Below are 16,812 nucleotides of genomic sequence, written 5' to 3'. Positions count from 1 at the left end.
ATGCACTAATGGTCTTCAAAGAGGTTTCAAAAGGCATCTTGAATGTTTCACCCTTTCATTAGCATGTTATGAGTGACATTAGAAGCCATTTTTGGCACTCGCTATTATCATCACATCCCAGTAATTGCAGCCCGCAGCTTGCCCAGATGTTGGAAAGAGCAGTGGAACAGATCTGTAACACTCTCTGACACACACCAGGAGAGTTTGTACAGCCCCAGTCACAACTCCACCACGCAGGAGATATCAGCCCCGGATGGCTAACTATAGATTTGCTGAAACTTTATCATACATGAAGGACTAATTAGGTGTGCTGGGCCATTAGCCATCTCTGAACATTGACTGATGAAAAACATAATTAATGGCAGCTTTCATAAAGAGACTCCAGAATGTAGAATTAAATTAAGAAGAAAGCAGCTGTTGCTAATGTAAATAAGGACCATTTCTAGCTTGAAACATTCCACTGTCTTTCTGTTGGAGGCTGTTACAGAATGCTAGAGTGGTTGGGGAGACCATGAGAACTGGGAGCAAATGGTTTGCAAAGCTTTCTGCTGGAGAAAACAAAACTTCTTTGGGTGAGAGGCATAGTGTTTTTCTTTGCAGATTCACTCAGGAATTAGAGATGGGGAAGAACCACTGCCTGCTCTCCTCAAAGTAGGGTGACCAGACAGAAATAGTGAAAAATTAGGACAGGGGGTGGGGGGGGTAATAGGAGTCTATATAAGAAAAAGACCCCAAAATCAGGACTGTCCCTATAAAATTCAGGACATCTGGTCACCCTACCTCAAAGCCAACCTCATCTCCCCCAAATATAAATCACCCATTTGAGTAATCCAGCATAAATGGTAGCTTCCCCTATTAAACCATGGTCCTGCTAGTCTGAGCATGCCATGGCAACATTACATGGGGAGAGATGGGGCAAGGTCCTAGAGGCCCTGGTGGAGGAATAGGTTAAAGGCCCCCTTCCCGATTCTGAAATCTAAAGAGTTACTTACCTTTACCATCTTGGAAAATCAGAACATATCCGTCTTATCCACAAGTACACAAATGTATGCAGGTTATGCCTATGTATTTTTGCAGGCTCTTTTCACCTTGATACAAATAACTCATTTAGACTCAGTTAGGAGTCTTGTTACATGCTGCAGAGCTGAAACCACTGGCTGTGATGTAGTACCACTTTTTCAGCGCAGGAGCCCTGCGGAAATTACCTCAATGATTCTGTCACCTACGAGAGAGTCTCCAAAAGCTATCTTATGTGTGACATCATCATAAGGTAAAGCACCCACGTTCCAAACCTTACTAACATTTTATCTGTTATTTTTTCTCATTAAAAGTCTGGGTAACAGCAATTATGAGTTTTCTACATATTCATCTTAAATTCACATATCCTATCAACATAAAACACACATAACTCACCTTTTGCATGCCATACTTAAAACTAAAACTTAAAACTAAGTAGCAAGGCACATCCACAGCACACAAGTAGTTAGTCAAAGGCCCAAGGGCTTGAGTCGCCATTGTGTTATTCCAGTTTCAAACTGGGGCAACTCTATTGGAACTACCTTAGTAGAGTTACACCACTGTAAAAGAGGAGTAATGCAATGGGGAATCAAGCCCAAGTCAATACGTGAACCCACAGTTTTGCCCATGGAAAAGCTTGCAATTTGAGCACAGTCATGTGCCTGGGCACAATATACAAATAAGTGTTGTCACAGATATACAGACCACTCTCGAAAATGTGGTGTCTTTGTCAGAGAAACCAAACAGAAGGATCCATTCTGCCATGATTTTTTTAAAAAAAATCCACTATTAAAAAACTGCATCCTCAGCACGTCTCAAAATCACACCTAGTCCATTTTCTATTACTATAGAAGTCAGGCACTTATGGTATGTCTGCTTTCATATCATAGAAATGTTATCTGACCTAGATAAAAAGACAGCCCTCCCCAACATCTGTAATATCTTCTAAGTACCTCTAAGGTGCACGCACTATTCGGATAGAGTTTGATCCTACTCCATATAGGGCAAGATTCACTGGTATGCTCCAGCTTCTTTGAGGCCACCCCAAAAACTCAATTTAACTGGCTGATCCAACTAGGTTGACAGTGGTTTTCCATTGCCAAAATGTTACGTAAGAGCTAGAGTGCACCAGTGAATCTAGCCTAGTTAGGAGAAACACATTCTAGCTGAGCAGGGGGCAGGAGCACTTCCCCGGAAGTCCGGCACAGGGCTGCTTCCTGCTCCTTGGAGTCCTGGCTGGCAGGCAGCTGTCAAGTCTGCCTTCAGGTAGACTGTGGCAAAACTACAGTGGTGCCTGAGGTAGAGCAGCATCTGCTGGCTGGGCCCCCATAACCTTGTGGACCCCGGCACTACTGCACCCCTTGCACTATTGTAGCTACACCAGAGAAAGCTGGGTTCAAGTAGATCCCAAATGCTCTTTGTGGAGCTAAACAACTGCAGTGTTTATACCCAGGTCAGCACAGGTTTGTTTCCTGTAATAACCACACACCTACAGTACCTTCCATGTCAAAGTGCTTTGCCACCATTACCTTTTTGGCAGGTAACAGTGATTAACCCCACCTTGCAAAGAGAGAAGCTGAGGTGCAGTGAGGCCTGCAGGTCAGCACAGGTTTGTTTCCTGTAATAACCACACACCTACAGTACCTTCCATGTCAAAGTGCTTTGCCACCATTACCTTTTTGGCAGGTAACAGTGATTAACCCCACCTTGCAAAGAGAGAAGCTGAGGTGCAGTGAGGCGAATAGCCTGGTTTTTGGACATCCTGGGCACAGCTCCCTTCGCCAGTGCAGCTCTCCTCTGGGCTTTCAATGGGGGTGGCAGTTTTAATCTCCGTCACATGCCGGCCAGCTAAGAGAGGGCTGAATCAGGGCATCCTGACCTCACCTTTGGAGATGTGTAAGCCATGTGCAGGCTCCCTGGTGAAGAGAAGGTTGCAGATTTCCTGTGCTGTAGCAACTGCCTCAGGGCAGACTTTCTAACCAGAGAACCTGCACTAGCTTTTCCCCATACAGATCCTGCAGTGAATCATGCCCCATGGGGTATCTCAGCCGCCATCATTTGGATTCCAAGAACTTCTGCAAAGGAAAAAGGCATTCCTGTGAAACTTCTTTGCTAAACACCTACTATACACGCCCCTCCTTCCTTCCTGATATATGAGTTAATTCTATGCTCATTAAATTAGGAGCTAATTGCAGTGACTTAAACTGGGGCCTAGTACAGGAAGTCATTGTGTGAGCCACCACACTCCACTCTGCCAAAGCACCATGAATTCTGGTCTTCTTCTTATTACTATGTATTAAAAACATAAGAACATAAGAATGGCCCTACTGGGTCAGACCAAAAGTCCATCTAGCCCAGGATCCTGTCTTCCAACAGTGGCCAGTGCCAGGTACCACAGAGGGAATGAACAGAACAGGTAATCATCAAGAGATCCATCCCCTGTTACTCATTCCCAGTTTCTGGCAAAGAGATCCTAGGGACACCATTCCTGCCCATCCTGGCTAATAGCCATTGATGGACCTATCCTATATGAATTTATCTAGTTCTTTTTTGAATTTATCTAGTTCCTGTTATGGTCTTGGCCTTCACAACATCCTCTGGCAAGGAGTTCCACAGGTTGACTGTGCATTGAGTGAAGAAATACTTCCTTTTATTTGTTTGAAACCTGCTGCCTATTAATTTCATTTGGTGGCCACTAGTTCTTGTGTTATGAGAAGGAGTAAATAACACTTCCTTATCTACTTTCTCTGCACCAGTCATGATTTTGTAGACCTCAATCATATCCCCTCTTAGTCATCTCTTTTCCAAGCTGAAAAGTCCCAGTTTTATTAATCTCTCCTCATACAGAAGCTGTTCCATACCCCTAATCATTTTTGTTGCCCTTTTCTGAACCTTTTCCAAGTCCAATATATCTTTTTTGAGATGGGGCAACCACATCTGCATGCAGTATTCAAGATGTGGGCGTTCCATGGATTTATATAGAGCAGGGATTGACAACCTTTGGTATGCGGCCCATTAGGGAAATCCACTGGCGGGCCGCGACGGTTTGTTTACTTGCAGCGTCCGCAGGTTCGGCCGATTGCAGCTCCCACTGGCTGCGGTTCACCATTCCAGGCCAATGGGGACTGCGGGAATGTGGCGTGGGCCGAGGGATGTGCTGGCTGCTGCTTCCCGCAGCCCCCATTGGCCTCGCACAGCGAACCACAGCTAGTGGGAGCTGCGATCGGCCAAACCTGCAGACACTGCAGGTAAACAAACCATCCCGGCCCGCCAGCAGATTTCCCTGATGGGCCATGTGCCAGAGGTTGCCAATCCCTGATATAAAGGCAACATGATATTTTCTGTCCTATTATCTATCCCTTTCTTAATTATTCCCAGCATTCTGTTCGCTTTTTTGACTGCCACTGCACATTGAGTGGATGTTTTCAGAGAACTATCCATGACTCCAAGATCTCTTTCTTGAGTGTTAACAGCTAATTTAGACCCCATCATTTTATATGTATAGTTGGGATTATGCTTTCCAATGTGCATTACCTTGCATTTATCAACATTAAATTTCATCTGCCATTTGTTGCCATTTTGGGTTATATAAGAACTGTACATAGATAGATAGATAGATAGCTCAATAGATAGATAGATCGAGTTTACAATATGCTGCAGTTAGGAACAGAAATGAGGCTTATGCTGACTGCATGGCCATCCTGCTGGAGTTTCAGAGACAGGGTCATCTACATGTGCTTCTCATTTCATGAGGAGAAGAGGGAGCTGTGAAAAGCAGTTTCATACACATGGGTCTGCTTACTGCTGGCAGTCACATCGCAACTATGAAAATGTTTATACTGCCTGCAAATGCTTATGTATTGGCCTTGATTGTTTAAAAGTGTTTTTAAATTGTAAGGCTGAGCTTCCTGAACTGCACGTGAAGCAATCACAAGCTCTTTTCTCCCCTTGATAATGGGCAACTGTTCACCCACTGCCATGTCTGGGAGGGAGCTGCACAGACATAATGAGGACCTCGCCTGTATTCCTAGAGAACTTTGCTTATATTTATCAGAAGAAAAATATTGAAGAGGGGTTATGGCCTGGGTTCAGTAATATTTTGGGAGTGGGTTCATGGGCCCTGCCTAGTCCCAGCAAAAGGTGCTCATAGGAGCTCAGCTTGCAGCTTGAGAGCTAGGGGAGAGGATATTTCCTTCAGAATGATTTGGGCTCCACATCCAGGCTCATAGCACCAGGGTAGACCCAGAGGCCGGAGTTTGCTGTTTCTCTTTTCCACTTACGTTCACTTCTTGATGTAAAAGTTGTCTCTTGGGGGAAAGGCCCTCGTTGGCAGCATTTGTACTTTTTGTGGAGTCATTCCACGAGATTACGAGTCCAACCTCACCGCAACCATGTCTCTTCTATCCTTCCCAGAAATCCATTCCTTCACATGCTGAATTCTCTTCAGAAAAATCTACTGTTTGTATAGCACCTAGCACAATGGGGCCATGATCCTGACTGGCCCCTTAGGTTTTACTGTAATAAAAATAATAATAATATTTAACAATTCACTATGGATCGGATCCCTGGGGGCTTTTCGCCACCTTTCCGCACCCCAGTTCTGAGGGCAGCTGCTTTATTGCATTGATTCAATCAATCCTGCATTGACTCATTCAGAACTATAGACCTTTTCAATATCTCCTGACCCTGAGAGCTAAGCTCTGGAAACCCTATGCCCCATATGGCATGACAATGAGATACTGGCTGCACACCCCCTGCACCCTGTGGAACGCCGCAGCATAAAAGGCTGAGTTCAGGTTGCAGCATCAAATTCAAAGTGAAAACTAAAGGGAAGGGAAGGTCTGACGGATGACCCTGGGGGGTGGGGGGCAGAGGGATGCCTGTCACTTCACCTTTGATCTGTATGAGGCTTTGATGTGGTCTTTCAACCCCCTTCCTCCAACAATGTAATTTATCCTGGATGCACCTCATGGTACCACCAATGGATTTAAATGAGGCAAAAAGCCGGACTCTGCAGCTCTCACTCAGACACTGCAAATGAGCAGCATAATTCGGGCCCAGCTCCCTTCTCTGCCCCTCCGTTCCATCCCTCCCCCCCTTCCCCCCGCATGCACAACCTGGGTAGGAAATTTTCTTGAATAAACACAGAAGTGTTTGATGTTCCTAATGGCATTTCAGGGACAGGAAACATAAAACCACACGAGTTATTCATCTCTATGTAATGGTTTTATCAGAGGCCCAAAACGAAATTCCTCAACCTTAGGAAGGCTGATTTTTCCGGGTGAGACGTAAGCCCATCAGGCTTCACGTGCTCTGATACCCTGGTGATGGGTGCAATGCAAGAAGATAGATAGATAGAAAGCAGCAGGCATGCTGGGATGAAAAGAACAAGATTTCCTCTGAGTAGGCTGCTCAGACATAGACCATATCAGAGAAACAACTAAGACATTTATTTGCAAATCTAGGCAAGAAAGGGTTTTTCTCCATTTATTATTTCTGTTGGGGTAATGCCCAGTCATGGCCCAGGACCCTATTGTGCTAGGTGGCATACAAACACAAAACAAAACTGTCAGTCCCTGCTCCAGAAAGTATGGGACCTGACTCATGGGACCTAATTCATCTCTGGAATAAGTCCACTGAAGTCACTAGACTTACACCAGGGATAAATTTGACCCATGATGTCTAAGCAAATGCCTCTCTTTATTTACTTTGTATAGTGCGGGTAAATCCTATGCCACATTCTAGCCCATAAGTGGCTGCATTTCAGTGGGTGGTGAAGTGATACCTATATTTACAGGGCAAAATCCTGCCCTTAGATACAGAAAGCTGGAGGTGGGGGAAGGGTGCTGGCCACACATTCAGCACCAGAGCCATTTTGCTAGAGCAAGGCAAAATGGCTCAGCTGGGCAGCAGCTGTACTTGGTGAGGAGCGCACTGATACTCCTTTAGGAAAGAGCAGCATGTGCCCTCAGATAGTGTTCACTGAACACCGCAGCCTATGCTCTAGCCAGCTGGGGACCGGGCAGAACTTGCCCTCATGTGAGGTCTAGTGTGCCATCTAGGGAAGGAGCTGGTGCCCCTACCCTAGCATTCGCTAGAGAGATGGGGATAATAGGGTACCTACACATGCTACGGACTTATAAGTTTATAAAGCGCTTCACAGCCATTAGTTAATCCTCACAAAAGCCCTGTGAGATAGCCCGTTGTACATTTTATTATCGACTTTAGAGCTGGGGAGACTGAGGCAATTTGAGCCACTGGATATAGCCTGGAAGTAGAAGACATGGATTCTATTGCTGGCTCTGCCTCTGACTTGCTGCATGACCCCGGCTGAGTCACTTACTTTCTCTGTGCCTCAGTTTTCCCTTCTACAAAATGGGAATAATACTTATTCTACCTACCCCGCTTGGTATGGTCACCACCTGCATAACAGGCTGAATCAAGGCCCTGGATCTGGACTCCTCTGAGCTGGTTCATATTTGAGGTGTGCCATGCACCTCTCCCTGTACATGGTAGGTGCCTGGATTTAGTCTTCCATAGAATTATCCTTGCTCTTTTTTTCACTCTGAGAAAAACATTCTCAAACTCATGCACCTTTGATGTCTGAGTCACTTTGAAAAGAGGCAATACTGGCTTCACCAAAGGAGCTCTTGCTGCTGTGCCCCTCCCAAGCAAAACATCTGCCTCCAGACTTTCCGCATTAAGGGGAATGTAGAGGAATTACTAACTCCACACCCAGGCTGCAACATTCCCCAGTGATAAAAGTGTGTTGCAGCATACACGGGACTGAATATACTATCGGTTCTCATAGAATGGAAACTTTTAACCAGCCGTAGGAAAGTCTCTCTCCTCTATTCATTAAAATCCAGCCTATTCTTTGTCTCCTCTACCATTTACAGCCAGTCTATTTTTTGCATTGTGGTAACATTAGAAAATTCAGTAACAGTTTATTTTCATAGCTTGAAAGTTCAACATTTTCCAAGCGCTCCCAGCAGTGGTTACTGCACAGGAACAATATGGCACTGGCCCCTCTCTTCCTAGGACTAGTATGGGGGTGAGAGGAACTATACAGCTCTAGCTTTGGCCTGCACCAGCTCAACAGTCCTGGACTCAGAGGCCACCAAAATGCCCCTGTTGGGTCCAGAGCACTTCAGCACCCTCTCTCAACCTATATATACATATACACACACCCCTCGGGTATTTATATGACTCCTGTCCTTGTAGGATCTGAGTTTTAATGTATTTATCCTCATAAGACCCTGTGAGATAGGGAAGAACGGTGAGCCCCATGTTATTCCCAAAAAGACTTAGTGACTTGCGCAAGCTCACACAGAAACTCTGTCACTGGCAGGAATTAAACTTGGATCTTATGAGTCCAAGGCAACCTCTCTAACCACTAGACTAACCTTCCTCTCTAAGCAACCTCTGACTGTAAAAACCAGATCTGAACCCCTTGTGGGAAACTGCTACTGTCTTGTATGTCCATATATGTCACCCCATTTTGCAGATGGCAAATGGATGTGCAAGCACATGTTGAAGTCGCTTTTTCAGGGGGCCATTAGAAAATCTGGCCTCAAAGCAGAAATGAAACATATGTGTTTAAAAAGAAACACTCCAAAAAATGCATGTGAAACAAACCAGATAGAAGGAACAGAGTAGATTATTCTCACTTGCCTTTTCTCCTCTGCAGACTTTAATTGAACATTACTCATTAAGTCTTTGCTCTTCAAAGCAAACAGCTCTGTCACATGACACTTCTGTTACATAAACAACCAGAAACCTTTCTAGAGGCATGTGCATGCATGCACTCACACATACACGTACACACACAGAGGAATGTTGTACTCACACTCTGGTTTTTCTGTTCAGCTCCTGCATTAAAAAAACAAGGAGTTATCACTGCATTAGGGATTTTTTTCAGATTAGCTCCACCACGTCCACATGGAAACCAAACTGAGCCACCTGGGGCCTGGCTGTTCAAGGAATGAGGAGTGCAGCAGCACACGCAAAAGGACCATAAATGGTTATTTGTGAGCGCCGTTACTCCCAACTGTGTCTTCTGTCGCAAGGAACTGTGTCTGCAAATTAGGTGGACAGTTGTAGAAGTGAAACGGCCAAGGTGTCTCAGTCGTCAGTGCAGCTGTACAATGGGGCCACACCGGGCAATTGTGTGTCCAAGTGACACACACTTGTTCAAAAATCTGATGTGTAAATGGGAGGCGTGTCCAATATGTAGAACAAGGCTGAAAGAGCAAGACTATGAAAGAGCCGGCACCAGAAAATTCAGAGAGGAATAGCTACAATCTTTAATGCCAAGGTTGCTAGAGGAAAAAGCATTGGCAGATTCCAGGGTCAGGATCAGTAGCCACATTTCTATGTGAAGTTGGGTGACTCTGTGTTCCAGAACTGACCTGCTTGGTGTGGGGAGGTTTGGTGGCTGCCGGTTAACCTACCTCGACAGTGTGAGCAGCACCACCTGGAAAGCATGATAAAGGGGCAATAGCGACATGGTATGCCTGCAAACTGCTAGCGGCACAAGCAGCCATTCCCTAAGATACTGCCATGTGGCTGTCCCCTCCCATCCGCAGCACGCGCCCGCCATGCGCACTGTGCCCGTTGGGCAGTTTTCACATTTAGCTAAATGAGAAAACCACAGGAAAGATGCATTTTGCGCACCACAGTGATGAGATGGTTGGCAGAAGGCATCCTATCAAAGAATTGTCTTTCCTTTCCTTCCCATTCAAAATATTCCTGAACAGCAGGAAAACAATTCTCGTAATCAAATGCTAGAGGGATAGATAGATTGTTTGATTGACAGATAGATGATGGCATTCACACTGCTTTATCCATCGTACTTGTTATTTAAAGCTACCACTTTCAATGCAGCCCAGTGCTCTTCATTTTCCTCTCATAAACAGCATTAATTTCACTTATTCAGAGCCCAATCCAGCACCCCCCAAAGTCAAAGGGAAGATTTCCTGTATCAGTGGGAGTTGGATCAGGCCCTAAGATCATTATCAGACCCAGGCCATGAAAGCTGTGGCTCAGAAATCTCTTTTCCCATGTGGAATTTGCCATTCCCTGGTCTAGTCGTGAACATACTGGCTTCCTTGGGGTTCCTTCTTTATAGTTTTCTCCCCGGGTACTTTTCTCACTCTTCAGCTTTCCCCTAAAAAAAAAAAAATAGATCACACAAGTGGCCAAGTGAATACAACTCAAATGCCGTATTGGTATGCATAGACTTAAATGTATTGGAAATTACAAGACAGCACAACTTTATTTTGTACAGTCTTTCATGCAAACCGTATCCTAAACATGGATAAAAACTATAGCTCAGAATGCTTTCCAGAGGTAAATAATAAAGCTTCAGAGTTAGACATAAAGAACAGCAGGCTGAAAAGAGATGGAAAGTGACTAAGGGAGACATATGGGGCCAGATTTTCAGTGGTGCTCAGTACCCAGCAGCTCCTATTGTGACACTTACAGCATAGGCATAGTTTGACTTCTACATATCGGGGTGGGGGGGCAGCTCCAGTCAGACCAATGGGGCCACACCTGTGAAGGGCAAATTCTGTGCCTGCCCAAGGCTTACAGTTTGGGGATGCAACGCCCCTACTGCCCCCCACCCCTACCCCAAACTACACCCATGACTTATGGCCAGATTTTCAAAAGAAATCTACACAGCAGTGAATCCCCACAGCCCTAGCCGGCTGGGATGGGCCAGCTGCAGGTTTTTCTTTGCTGTGTAGATATTAGGATCATAGTGTTCTTTACAGTGGTCTACAGGTTGGTTATAGTGACTGATGGCTTGCTCAAAAGAGTGAAAAGTTAGCTGGAAACAGAAAATGTGCAGAGTTTGTGGCTGTCATCATGTCTGGAGAACCAAATGGATGCAGGAGAGCACAGAAAGGTATTCCTAGATCTCTCTAGCTCCTTGATCTAATGGCAAATAGAAACAAACACAAGCAGGACCAAGTCATTCCTTGCCTCAGCCAGACATAGAAAAATTACTTCCAGTCACACAGGAGGAGATAGTAAGTCACATCTAGTGCAGCAAGAAGAAATTTTTAACTGGATTTGGAGCCAGACTTACAATTGGTCCGGTTCATCCTGTGTAGCTTCACTGAAATCAGCTCAGCACTCTTCATCTTACTCCACAGGTGAATTTGGTCTGCTGTGTTTATCCCCAAAAATCCAACTGCAATAGGAACTGATCTTTAGAAACTAACTGGCCTTCCATCAAAAGCCTTGGGGCCACTTGCCAATCTGACACATTTGAGCTCATGAACCGAAGATGTCTCTGACCTGCCTACTTCCTTTCCCCATTTCCCTAAATACCCACAAGCAAACTGAGTCAAGCATATGCTACCCCAGTGCCCATGAGACCATGAATTGGAAAAGTGCACGTTTTCCAGCCTTGCCTCGAGAGTATCTCCCCATCAGTGGACAAGTCCTTGGCCTAAGGCCAAAGTGTGGTGCATCACCTCGTATTTCATATGACACAAGATGGTGCAATGATCAGCCATTTCTCCAGACTGAGGTTTATGGAGGTGCAATTAATGGGGAGTCAGAATGTAGGGGACACATGGACAGCAGGTGGTACAGAGCCCTTGCTATTGGTGGGTGGGGCTTGTTTGCCTCCCCCTGAATTTCTGCCAGACCAGTCAGCACATCCTCAGTCTCAAGAAGTTGGTAGCTGTTTTGCTTTGAAGCACTGGAGGAGGAGAAAGAAAAGCAGCGGAGACTCCAAAGGCTCCTCTCAGGAACTGTAGATCAGTTCCTAGTATCTCGCCTTTGGTCAGGAATCCTAGCTGGAGTTGGGCAAAGGCTGAGTTTCACTTGGACAGAATGCCTCAAAAAACCCACACCTGGCCAAATTCTGTCCCAGTTACCCCCTTCAGTGTTCTTGTCTTATAAGATAAAATCCGGGCAGAATTTGAATCGCTATCTATCTATATTGTTTATATGGCCTCCATCATTGCAGGCTCCTTAATGCGTTTATCCTCACAACACCCCTATGAGGAAGGGCAGTGCTATCACTCCCATTGTACAGATAGGAAACTGAGGCCCAGAGAGACTAAGTGATTTGTCCAAGGTCACACAGGAAGTCTGTGCCTTCAGTGGGATTGCACAGGGATAATGAAGTGCAAACCTTGGCCCTAAAAGAGTCTCAAGCTCTCTGCGCATTAGTTTCCTCATCTGTAAAATGGTGACAATAAGAATCACCTACTTCACAAGGAATTTGGGAGGCTTTGATTCATGGTAATAAAAGTTCTTTGACAGGCCCTATAGAAGTGTCCATATGTGTTCATAGAAACACTGTAATTGTGTTTTCTGAACATAAAGAAAAGAGGAAAAGCTAGTGAGACAGCAGGTCCTCTCCTGGACCTGCTGCTGATTCTTACAAGCCCCCAGTATTGTTTTAGGAAGTGTGGTTTGCTTTTTTAATATATAGTTGTATGAGGCTATTTCAGGCAGAAAAGGGTTTTCATCTTCTCTCCTCAGCTACTCAGAGCTGCACCTCTACCCCCTCACTTCACTTGGTCTAATAAGCTTTTTTTTTTTTTGGTATGGTCTCGTTTCTTACATCATCCCTGTATTTGTCTCAGATTCTTGCATTTCTCACTTCTAAGGACCTCTGAGAATAGCAATAAACACCATGCAAAGCCGCATCTTGCCATTTTGGAAATCCAAAAAGCCCTGTTTTGAGGATACCCATTTAAGAAATTTTCTAGCCACTGGGCACCAATTCGTTAAGAAAGTCACTATTCAGAGTTCCTAATTCTGTAGGAAAATCTAGACCAGGAGAGTTTAGATTTGCTAACTAGATGCCTGCTCCTGCTTGCCCTCTGCTGTTTGCAAATGTATATTTCAATGTGCAAAAGCTATTAATTTCTTTGGAAAGACATTTTGACCTGCCTGTTTCCTAAGTGTATGAAAGAGATCCTTCTTTGATAAGAATTGTTATTGCTGGAATGAATGTCAGGCCATGATCTGTGTTGCTGCTTTCTTAATCACTCTACTAAATTTTATTAGCAGCTAAAAACCCTTCTAATTTGAAGAGATAAAGTCTTTCAGAGGGTGAACACAAGCAGAAGCTGGGGACTGGGGACACGGCAGTCTGTGGTTCCCTTTCTGAACAAGGGCAGACTTCTTGTTCATCTGGAACAATCTTCCTCTTCCTCCTTAAATCCCATAGCTCCTGGGAAAATTGCTCACATTGGTCTCCTCATCAGTGATTTCTCAGGGAAATCAGGGAAGAAAGATTGTCTAGGGGTTAATCAGTGTTCCCTCTAATTTTTCCCATGCATGTGCGGAATTAATTTTGTTATATGCACCAATATGGAGGTGATGTGTGACACATCATCTCCATACTGGTGCACATAACAAAATTCATGTGGCGGGGGTAGGCCAAGGGGTTTGGCATGAAGGAGGGGGCTCAGGGCTGGGGCAGAGGGTTTGGGTGCAGGGGGTGAGGACTTCAGCCGGGGTTGCGGGCTCTAGGGTGGGGCTGGGATGAGGGGTTTGGGGTACAGGCTGCCCCAGGGCTACAGTGGGGAGAGAGGACTCCCCACAGCTCTCTCCCCCCGCAGCAGCACCTGGGCTGTGGGGGGAAGGGGGTGGAGGGGGACCTCTCACCACCACGGCAGCTCCAGAGCTGGGGCCATAGGATAGGCACCTCTCCTTCAGCCGCGGCAGGTCCAGGCTGGGTTGAGGCCAGGGGAGGGGGCCTCTCCCCAGGCTGCAACAGGTCTGGAGCTGGGCTGGGGCCAGTGGGGAGAGGTGTCTCTCCCCACCGCAGCAGGTCCAGGGCTAGGGGAGAGGCATCTCTCCCTGCCGCAGCCCTGAGCGCCTGCATGGCACTTAATAGGCTGCTGCCGTGCAGCTCACAGGGAACTTAGGTTAAGATACCAGATTGGAACTCAAAAAATCTAGGTCAGCTCCTGACTCTGCCCCAGACATCCTGTGTGTACCCTTGGAAAAGTCACTTAATCATTCTGTGCCTGTTTCCTCATCTGTACAATGGAGACACGTCTGCTTTCTGGATTCAATTCCTAGCTCTCACATCCTATGTGACCATGGCCAAATCACTTAATGAATCTCTTTATGCTTTGATTCCCCATTTGTAAAGTATAGATAGTGGTACTTCCTTTTATGTTTTGGGCATTTAGATGATAAGCTCTTAAGGGCAGGGACTGTCTTCTATTATGGGTTTGTACCGCGCCTAGCACTATGGGGCTCTGATCACAGTTGGGGCCTCTATGTCCTACTGCAATACAAATAATGAATAATGATCTCTCCTCACTTTCCCTGTGTCTCATCCTGGAGCTTTACAAAATCATCTCAGTTGTATGAGTCTGAGTCACATCAGGGAGGAGGTGGGCTCGTTATTGCAAATAATCTGGCTTGAGTCTGATCTCATTTGTACAGTTTTCACAGCAGTTTAACTCCTTTTAGTGAGCTGTAGCTCACGAAAGCTTATGCTCAAATAAATTGGTTAGTCTCTAAGGTGCCACAAGTTCTCCTTTTCTTTTTGTGAATACAGACTAACACGGCTGTTACTCTGAAACCTTTTACTTCAGTGACGTTGTTCCTGGTTTTCAATGGTGTGAGATGGGAATCGGGATCTCTCTATATTTTATTTTATCTAGTACCATCCATCCATGTTTTTATTTTGTCTAGCACCAGGTCTATCCACATTATTACATAAATAATAATACTATAACTTGACCCTTTCTGTTCATCACAGTCCCATATGGTCCAGTTCCCAATGAAGTCAATGAGAGCTTTGCCGTTGACTTCAGTGTGAGCAGTACTGGGTTCGTGTTACATTAGTTATTATCCATTATTCCTATTCATCTGTATATAGTGGCACAAGTGTTCATGGCTCTTTACAACAAGAATAAAGCCACAGCAACAAATTATGACATCTGCTACACCAGTTTAAATCCAGAGTATCTCCAAATGACTTCAGCAGAGTTACTCCAGATTAATGCTGTGTAATTGACAATCTGTGTTATAGATACATGACATCCCACTGGAGACTTAACATCCTACAAAGGGGAAGGAAAGGGGGGTGCCCCAAATAAGATAATGAGGGTGTTTGTTTAGATATAGTACCATATGCGTCATTAGGTTGGCATATGAATGTAAGAGATTTCTGGAGATCATATACTATAAATCTCACATCTGCTTTTGGGCAGGATACCCCTTCTACTCAGCTATGTGAACCAGAGGTACTTTAATGTCATTTCTAGATGTATACACCAACTCTGGCTATTAAATTCTGATCCATTAAACTCCCCATGCATTTCCACCTGGATACATAATTCTTGTTCATTTCCTACATGCTGTTAAACAGATGCTACATTCCACCCCGAATGTGACTGCGTTTCAATGGTATAGTAAGTGATACCTGTATACTCCTATGGCCTAATTATGCAATTGTTCTGTGTGCAGGAGTGCTGTTGAAATCAACAGGACTTTTGAGTGTGGATCGAGACACAACCAGCCCCACTTTGGAAAATGAATTCCTAGCATTACTGCATTTTAAATGCCTACTATTCAGGGTCTCTCCCTAGCGATATTCTTAATCTCTAACTCCAAAAAATCTTCTGTTAAAATTTGAGTTAACTTAGATCATATGAAAAGACAGCTTGTTCAATCAGTGGGTTTCCAGGAAAAGAAAAGTAATAGGCACAGATTTGTAACACAGAGGCAATAATAGTTCTCTTCTGTTTATACAACTTTCCAATGGGTGCATTTTAATTATGGTTCAGCAAAATAAAGAAATTATAGGCAATTACCTCCAGTTTTCTTTAAGAAAGTTGAAATACCAAGGACTTGTAGAAACAAAGGAGATTTCATTTACCAAAAAAAAAAGTCTAGAATGTTTCCACTCTCATTTTGCTACCCTACAGCACCACCTATAGAAAGCCTGCAAGAATCACATCGACCTGCAAAAGACAGGACCCCAATTCGCTGTCAAAGCAGTGCACTGTTTTAATTTTAAAATAAATGAAATACCGATGAAAGATGGCACACCAACACCCCTGGTGTCTGAAACCATCTATTTATCCATTGAACAGCTGCAAGGGAAGTGCAGGTTTCCTCCAAAATGCCTGAACTCTCATCCGGAGGGATCACATCTAGCAGTGACAGAGTCATGCAGTCACCATGGCCTATTTATTCTTTAGCATCTCTGCTGAGATTGCCAACAAAGGTCCCAGTTATGAAAGGACTGTAGGGTTTGCCATGCTGAGTTGGACTTATTAGCCCAATATCCTGCCACTAGCACAGGCCCGTAGCATCTGAGGATTGCAATGTGCGCTCTGCTACCCCCATATGAAATGTACCAATGGGGAAGGGAGAAGACATTCCTTCCTGACCCTTGTTTTGAGCCCTGAAGCATGAGATCTGATCTCCCTTGGCTAAATAGTCCGAATAGTTACACAAAGCTGGTGACTAGTATGCAGGGGTGAAAGTAAAATTGAGCTCTTACTGGTATGGGGCCGGCTCTGCGCCCCCCGCCCTCCCTGGGGCCGCCAATGCTTTAAAGGCAGCAGTACAGGCCAGTACTGGCAGCTACTTTTTACCGGGACGCTGTACCAGCCCGTACCGCCTTACTTTCACCCCTGCTAGTATGATGTAGATAGCACTGCATTAGGAACTAGACTGAGATGCCAAAACGTGTGGGCACAATTTTAAAGTCATCTTTTGAAAATGTAGCTCTAGTTATCCAACCATTTTTGAAAAATTTTGCTTAGCTGTTTGCCTCAAAATAGAATTATTAGA

This window comes from Lepidochelys kempii, chromosome 13, assembly GCF_965140285.1.
Source record: "Lepidochelys kempii isolate rLepKem1 chromosome 13, rLepKem1.hap1, whole genome shotgun sequence".
Classification (NCBI taxonomy): Eukaryota; Metazoa; Chordata; order Testudines; family Cheloniidae; genus Lepidochelys; species Lepidochelys kempii.
Note: the sequence above shows the minus strand (reverse complement) of the source record.